Below are 9018 nucleotides of genomic sequence, written 5' to 3'. Positions count from 1 at the left end.
CGAACGCGCTAACCATTGAGCCACGGAAGCTCAGAAGTTAAATGGTTGTCAGGTATTGTGGAAAAGTTATGACTTTTCACGCTACATCTGAGACCCCATTACACCTCTCCCGGGTGGGCTCGAACCACCAACCTTTCGGTTAACAGGTAAACGCGCTAACCATTGCGCCACGGAAGCTCAGAAATTAAATGGTTGTCAGGTATTGTGGAAAAGTTATGACTTTTCACGCTACATCTGAGACTTCACAACACCTCTCCCGGGTGGGCTCGAACCACCAACCTGTCGGTTACCAGCTGAACGCGCTAACCATTGCGCCACGGAAGCCCAAAAATTAAATGTTCGTCAGGTATTCTGGAAAAACTTTGACTTTTTACGTTACATCTGAGACCCCACAACATCTCTCCCGGGTGGGCTCAAACCACCAAGCTTTCGGTTAGCAGCTGAACGCGCTAACCATTGCGCTACGGAAGCCCAAAAGTTAAACGTTCGTCAGGTATTGTGGAAAAACTCTGACACAGACAAAACGGAATATATCATATTCTCCAACAACAGCAACGACAAAAACACTTACGAAAAGGTTACTATTAATAGTCGTATTCTTAAACGAGTCACAAATTATAAATACATGGGGATTTGGCTAAATGAAAACTTAAAATGGAATATTCAAGTCGACATGGTATGTAAGGGACTAGCTAAAGCCTGTGGACTAATACATCACTGCAAAAACTTAGTCCCGAGAGCTACACTATTTGAAATTTACTACTCCTTATTCTACTCAGCCCTTACATACGGGATATCCATCTGGGGTTGGACTACTAATCATAACATTAAGAGAATACAAATTATCCAAAAACGCACCATAAGAAATATTTATAATGTTCCTTTCCTTGCTCATACGGAACCTCTCTTCGAAAAGTCTCGTCTGTTAAAAATAAGCGAAGTAGTAAACTTTGTAACATTAACATTATTATATAGAGATTAATTAACGAATTCCTTCTTTACGATCAGAGCTAACAAAATCGTTTATACTAGGTCTAAAGATACACTTAGTGTAAGCAAGTGTAACACCTCGAAAAAATTAAATTCCGTATTTTATATGGGTCCGATGTTATTTAACGATTGTCTACCATTGAGTCGAATCCCATTGGATCGAATGTCTCGTTCGACCGAATCCCATTAGACCGAATACCGCAATTTGGGCGGTTTTCCAATCATGAATTTTCCTTTCAATCCTATTTTTCTATTGATTTTCCTATTAAACTTCTTGTTGTTGCAGAAAATACTAAACCAAACGTAACCTAATATAACAGTAATGTTTTGGAAAAGGCATATTTTTGGAGAAGTCCATGAAGCTAAATTTCAATATTTTGGAAAAGGCGTAACATTGTTAAATGATTTATAAATTATTACTAACCTAATTTAACCAAACCTAAGTTAACCTAGAAGTAATGTTTTGGAAAAGACATATAATTTGAGAAGTCAATGAAGCTAAACATCAATATTTTGGAAAAGGCGTAACATTGTTAAATGAATTATAAAATATTACTAACCTAACCTAACCTTACCAAATCAAACCAAACCTAACCTAACATAACAGTAATGTTTTGGAAAAGGCATATTATTTGAGAAGTCAATGAAGCTAAATTTCAATATTTTGGAAAAGGCGTAACATTGTTAAATGATTTATAAAATATTACTAACCTAACCTAACCTAACCTAACCTAACCAAACCTAACCAAACCTAACCAAACCTAACCAAACCTAACCAAACCTAACCAAACCTAACCAAACCAAACCAAACCTAACCTAACCAAACCAAACCTAACCAAACCAAACCAACCCTAACCTAACCAAACCAAACCTAACCTAACCAAACCAAACCAAACCAAACCAAACCAAACCTAACCAAACCATACCAAACCAAACCTAACCAAACCTAACCTGACCTAACCTAACCTAACCTAACCTAACCTAACCTAACCAAACCTAACCTAACCAAACCTAACCAAACCTAACCTAACCTAAACTAACCTAACCTAACCTAACCTAACCTGACCAAACCTAACCTAACCTGACCTAACCAAACCTAACCAAAACTATCCAAACCTAACCTAAACTAACCTAACCTAACCTAACTTAACCTAACCTAACCTAACCTAACCTAACCAAACCTAACCAAACCTAACCTAACCTAACCAAACCTAACCTAACCTAACCTAACCAAACCTAACCAAACCTAACCTAACCTAACCTAAACTAACCTAACCTAAACTAACCTAACCTAACCTAACCTAACCTAACCTAACCTAACCTAACCTAACCTAACCTAACCTGACCTAACCAAACCTAACCAAACCTAACCAAAACTAACCAAACCTAACCTAACCTAACCTAACCTAAAAATAAAATTGATTTTCTTATTAAACTTCTTGATACTGCAGAAAATAATTTGTGTTCACCAATAACATTCTTCAATAAATTTCAGAAAATAACTTCCATTTTTGGAAATTGTCTAACCCTAACCTAACCATACCTAACGTAATCTAACCTTACCATTCAGAGATCTCCCTCCCAAGTACTGACGGCGCTCGATGCTGCTTAACTTCTTCGATCATCCAAATCACTTTATCCATTGCGCTACTGGAGCCCGGCAACTCAAGGAAAACGCTATGATTTTATATGCGTAAACCCATCCCATTCAGTCGAAAGCTCTTCCATTTAAATATTCCCATTCAGTAGAAAATCGCTCTTTGGGCTATAAATTGTTTTAAATTTGGCTACAATTTTAGAAATTTGAATTCGATCCAACGGGATTCTATCCAATAGGATATTACCTATTTAACACCCTTCCCCAAGAAATACGAGATTTGGATAATATTAAACTATTCAAATTCAAACTAAAAGAACATATATTATTAAAACTGATAAGAATTTAAATTGGGACCTCCTAGATAATAAACCCTTTATGATAATAACCCTCTTCAATTTGGATTAGCTGTTTAAGATTCAATTAATCGAAATAATATAATAGGCTCAACTTTTTTGATTTTTTGATTTAAACTTTGTTTTTATTATTAACTTTGTTTTTAAATTAATTTATTTATTAATTTATTATCAGTTTTAACTACTAGAATTTTATTATTTGTTTTGTTATAAAAATCTATGCGAAGCAGGGCTAAAAAGTCGCTAGTTGACTTAGGCCCTTATGAAACGAATCTAATGTAAACATGAAATAAATAAACTTTTTACGTCACATCTGAGACCTCACAACACAGTTCCTGGTTGGGCTCGAACCACCAACCTTTCGGTTAACAGCCGAACGCGCTAACCATTGCGCCACGGAAGCCAAAAAATTAAATGGCCGTCAGGTATTTTGGAAAAACTCTGACATTTTACGTTACATCTGAGACCCCACAACACCTCTCCCGGGTGGGCTCGAACCACCAACCTTTCGGTTAACAGCCGAACACGCTAACCAGTGCGCCACGGAAGGCGAAAAATTAAATGGTCGTCAGGTATTGTGGAAAAACTCTGACTTTTTACGTCACATCTGAGTACTCACAACACTGCTCCCGGGTGGGCTCGAACCACCAACCTTTTGAATAACAGCTGAGCGCGCTAACCATTGCTCCAAGGAAGCTCAGAAATTAAATGGTTGTCAGGTATTGTGGAAAAGTTATGACTTTTCACGCTACATCTGAGACCCCACAACACCTATCGTGGGTGGGCCCGAACCACTAACCTTTCGGTTAACAGCCGAACGCGCTAACCATTGCGCAACGGAAGCCCAAAAATTGAATGGTCGTCAGGTATTGTGGAAAATCTCCGACTTTTTACGTCACATCTGGGACCACACAACACTGCTCCCGGGTGGGCTCGAACCACCAACCTTTCGGTTAACAGCCGAACGCGCTAACCATTGAGCCACGGAAGCTCGGAAATTAAATGGTTGTCAGGTATTGTGGAAAAGTTATGACTTTTCACGCTACATCTGAGACCCCACAACACCTCTCCTGGGTGGGCTCGAACCAAGAACCTTTCGGTTAACAGCCGAACGCGCTAACCATTGCGCGACGGAAGCCCAAAAATTAAATGTTCGTCCGATATTGTGGAAAAAACTCTGACATTTTACGTAACATCTGAGACCTCACAACACCGCTCCCGGATAGACTCGAACCACCAAACTATTAGTTAACAGCCGAACGCGCTAACCATTGAGCCACGGAAGCTCAGAAATTAAATGGTTGTCAGGTATTGTGGAAAAGTTATGACTTTTCACGCTACATCTGAGACCCCATTACACCTCTCCCGGGTGGGCTCGAACCACCAACCTTTCGGTTAACAGGTGAACGCGCTAACCATTGCGCCACGGAAGCTCAGAAATTAAATGGTTGTCAGGTATTGTGGAAAAGTTATAACTTTTCACGCTACATCTGAGACTTCACAACACCTCTCCCGGGTGGGCTCGAACCACCAACCTTTCGGTTACCAGCTGAACGCGCTAACCATTGCGCCACGGAAGCCCAAAAATTAAACATTCGTCAGGTATTGTGGAAAAACTCTGACTTTTTACGTCACATCTGAGACCTCACAACACAGTTCCTGGTTAGGCTCGAACCACCAACCTTTCGGTTAACAACCGAACGCGCTAACCATTGCGCCACGGAAGCCAAAAAATTAAATGTTCGTCAGGTATTGTGGAAAAAATTTGGCTTTTAACGTTACATCTGAGACGCCACAATACCTCTCCCGGGTGGGCTCGAACCACTAACCTTTCGAATAACAGCCGAACGCGCTAACCATTGCGCCACGGAAGCCCAAAAATTAAATGGTTGTCAGGTATTGTGGAAAAGTTATGACTTTTCACGCTACATCTGAGAACACACAACACCTCCCCGGGTGGGCTCGAACCACCAACCTTTCGGTTAACAGCCGAACGCGCTAACCATTGAGCCACGGAAGCCCAAAAATTGAATGTTAGTCAGGTATTGTGGAAAATCTCTGACATTTTACGTTACATCTGAGACCTCACAACACCGCTCCCGGATAGGCTCGAACCACCAACCTATTGGTTAACAGCCGAACGCGCTAACTATTCAGCCACGGAAGCTCAGAAATTAAATGGTAGTCAGGTAATGTGGAAAAGTTATGACTTTTCACGCTACATCTGAGACCACACAACATCTCTCCCGGGTGGGCTCGAACCACCAACCTTTCCGTTACCAGCCGAACTTGTAACCATTGAGCCACGGAAAATCGGAAATTAAATGGTTGTCAGGTATTGTGGAAAAGTTATGACTTTTCACGCTACATCTGAGACCCCACAACACCTCTCCTGGGTGGGCTCGAACCAACAACCTTTCGGTTAACAGCCGAACGCGCTAAACATTGCGCCACGGAAGCCCAAAAATTAAATGTTCGTCAGATATTGTGGAAAAAACTCTGACATTTTACGTTACATCTGAGACCTCACAACACCGCTCCCGGATAGACTCGAACCACCAACCTATTAGTTAAAAGCCGTACGCGCTAACCATTGCGCCACGGAAGCCCAAAAATTAAATGGTCGTCAGGTATTGTGGAAAAACTCTGACATTTTACGTTACATCTGAGACCTCACAACACCGCTCCCGGATAGGCTCGAACCACCAACCTATTAGTTAAAAGCCGAACGCGCTAACCATTGCGCCACGGAAGCCCAAAAATTAAATGGTCGTCAGGTATTGTGGAAGAACTTTGGCTTTTTACGTTACATTTGAGATCCCACAAAACCGCTCCCGAGTGGGCTCGAACCACCAACCTATTGGTTAACAGCCGAACGCGCTAACTATTGAGCCGCGGAAGCTCAGTTATTAAATGGTTGTTACGTATTGTGGAAAGTTTTGACTTTTTACGCTACATCTGAGACCCCACAACACCTCTCCTGGATGGGCTGGAAACACCAACCTTTCGGTTAACAGCTGAACTCGCAAAACATTGCGCCACGGAAGCCCAAAAATTAAATGTTCGTCAGGTAATGTGGAAAAACTCTGACTTTTTACGTCACATCTGAGACCTCACAAAACCGCCCCAAGATTAGAGCGAACCACCAACCTATCGGTTAACAGCTGAACGCGCTAACCATTGTGTCACGGAAGCCCAAAAATTAAATGTTCGTCAGGTATTGTGGAAAAAATTTGGCTTTTAACGTTACATCTGAGACGCCACATTACCTCTCCCGGGTGGGCTCGAACCACCAACCTTTCAAATAACAGCCGAACGCGCTAACCATTGCGCCACGGAAGCCCAAAAATAAATGGTTGTCAGGTATTGTGGAAAAGTTATGACTTTTCACGCTACATCTGAGAACACACAACACCTCCCCGGGTGGGCTCGAACCACCAACCTTTCGGTTAACAGCCGAACGCGCTAACCATTGAGCCACGGAAGCCCAAAAATTGAATGTTAGTCAGGTATTGTGGAAAAACTCTGACATTTTACGTTACATCTGAGACCTCACAACACCGCTTCCGGTTAGGCTCGAACCACCAACCTATTGGTTAACAGCCGAACGCGCTAACTATTGAGCCACGGAAGCTCAGAAATTAAATGGTAGTCAGGTAATGTGGAAAAGTTATGACTTTTCACGCTACATCTGAGACCACACAACATCTCTCCCGGGTGGGCTCGAACCACCAACCTTTCGGTTAACAGCCGAACGCGCTAACCATTGAGCCACCGAAGCTCGGATATTAAATGGTTGTCAGGTATTGTGGAGAAGTTATGACTTTTCACGCTACATCTGAGACCCCACAACATCTCTCCCGGGTGGGCTCGAACCACCAACCTTTCGGTTAACAGCTGAACGCGCTAACCATTGCGCTACGGAAGCCCAAAAATTAAATGGTCGTCAGGTATTGTGGAAAAACTCTTACCTTTTACGTCACATCTGAGACCTTACAACACCGCTCCCGGATGGGCTCGATCCACCAACATTTCGGGTAACAGCCGCTTCCGTAGCGCAATGGTTAGCGCGTTCAGCTGGTAACCGAAAGGTTGGTGGTTCGCGCCCATCTTGGAGCGGTTTTGTGAGGTCTCAGATGTGACGTAAAAAGTCAGAGTTTTTCCACAATACCTGACGACCATTTAATTTTTGGGCTTCCGTGGCGCAATGGTTAGCGCGTTCGGTTGTTAACCGAAAGGTTGGTGGTTCGAGCCTAACCAGGAACTGTGTTGTGAGGTCTCAGATGTGACGTAAAAAGTCAGAGTTTTTCCACAATACCTGACGAACGTTTAATTTTTGGGCTTCCGTAGCGAAATGGTTAGCGCGTTCAGCTAATAACCGAAAAGTTGGTGGTTCGAGCCCACCCGGGAGAGATGTTGTGGGGTCTCAGATGTGACGTAAAAATCAGAGTTTTTCCACAATACCTGACGACCATTTAATTTTTGGGCTTCCGTGGCGCAATGGTTAGCGCGTTCAGCTGGTAACCGAAAGGTTGGTGGTTCGAGCCTATACGGGAGGGGTTTTGTGAGGTCTCAGATGTAACGTAAAATGTCAGAGTATTTCCACAATACCTGACGACCATTTAATTTTTTGGCTTCCGTGGCGCAATGGTTAGCGCGTTCGGTTGTTAACCGAAAGGTTGGTGGTTCGAGCCTAACCAGGAACTGTGTTGTGAGGTCTCAGATGTGACGTAAAAAGTCAGAGTTTTTCCACAATACCTGACGAACATTTAATTTTTGGGCTTCCGTAGCGCAATGGTTAGCGCGTTCAGCTGGTAACCGAAAGGTTGGTGGTTCGGGCCAACCCGGGAGAGGTGTTGTGAAGTCTCAGATGTGACGTAAAAATCAGAGTTTTTCCACAATACCTGACGACCATTTAATTTTTGGGCTTCCATGGCGCAATGGTTAGCGCGTTCGGCTTTTAACTAATAGGTTGGTGGTTCGAGCCTATACGGGAGGGGTTTTGTGAGGTCTCAGATGTGACGTAAAATGTCAGAGTATTTCCACAATACCTGACGACCATTTAATTTTTTGGCTTCCGTGGCGCAATGGTTAGCGCGTTCGGTTGTTAACCGAAAGGTTGGTGGTTCGAGCCTAACCAGGAACTGTGTTGTGAGGTCTCAGATGTGACGTAAAAAGTCAGAGTTTTTCCACAATACCTGACGAACATTTAATTTTTGGGCTTCCGTAGCGCAATGGTTAGCGCGTTCAGCTGGTAACCGAAAGGTTGGTGGTTCGGGCCAACCCGGGAGAGGTGTTGTGAAGTCTCAGATGTGACGTAAAAATCAGAGTTTTTCCACAATACCTGACGACCATTTAATTTTTGGGCTTCCATGGCGCAATGGTTAGCGCGTTCGGCTTTTAACTAATAGGTTGGTGGTTCGAGCCTATACGGGAGGGGTTTTGTGAGGTCTCAGATGTAACGTAAAATGTCAGAGTATTTCCACAATACCTGACGACCATTTAATTTTTTGGCTTCCGTGGCGCAATGGTTAGCGCGTTCGGTTGTTAACCGAAAGGTTGGTGGTTCGAGCCTAACCAGGAACTGTGTTGTGAGGTCTCAGATGTGACGTAAAAAGTCAGAGTTTTTCCACAATACCTGACGAACGTTTAATTTTTGGGCTTCCGTAGCGAAATGGTTAGCGCGTTCAGCTGTTCACCGAAAAGTTGGTGGTTCGAGCCCACCCGGGAGAGATGTTGTGGGGTCTCAGATGTAACGTAAAAAGTCAAGTTTTTCCAGAATACCTGAAGAATATTTAATTTTTGGGCTTCCGTGGCGCAATGGTTAGCGCGTTCAGCTGGTAACCGAAAGGTTGGTTGTTCGAGCTCACCCGGGAGAGGTGTTGTGAAGTCTCAGATGTGACGTAAAAATCAGAGTTTTTCCACAATACCTGACGACCATTTAATTTTTGTTCTTCCGTGGCGCAATGGTTAGCGCGTTCGGCTGTTAACCGAAAGGTTGGTGGTTCGAGCCCAACCGGGAGCTGTGTTGTGAAGTCTCAAATGTGACGTAAAATGTCAGAGTATTTCCACAAT

At 43.1% G+C, this 9018-nt stretch overlaps 2 non-coding genes across 2 annotated transcripts; both read right to left on the bottom strand.

Annotated features, from left to right (window-relative positions):
- Positions 1-251: 251 nt before the first annotated feature.
- TRNAT-GGU (transfer RNA threonine (anticodon GGU)) lies at positions 252-324 on the bottom strand. Its single transcript has one exon. It is a non-coding gene; the product is annotated as a tRNA-Thr (tRNA).
- Positions 325-4450: 4126 nt separating this feature from the next.
- On the bottom strand, positions 4451-4523 carry TRNAT-GGU (transfer RNA threonine (anticodon GGU)). The gene has a single exon. It is a non-coding gene; the product is annotated as a tRNA-Thr (tRNA).
- Between the last annotated feature and the right edge of the window lie 4495 nt (positions 4524-9018).

This window comes from Phalangium opilio, unplaced genomic scaffold (assembly GCF_054372755.1).
Source record: "Phalangium opilio isolate 3A_F unplaced genomic scaffold, DU_Popi_V2 ptg000209l_1, whole genome shotgun sequence".
NCBI lineage: Eukaryota > Metazoa > Arthropoda > Arachnida > Opiliones > Phalangiidae > Phalangium > Phalangium opilio.
The sequence above is the reverse complement of the archived record's forward strand: the minus strand, read 5'-3'. Positions and strand labels throughout refer to the sequence as shown.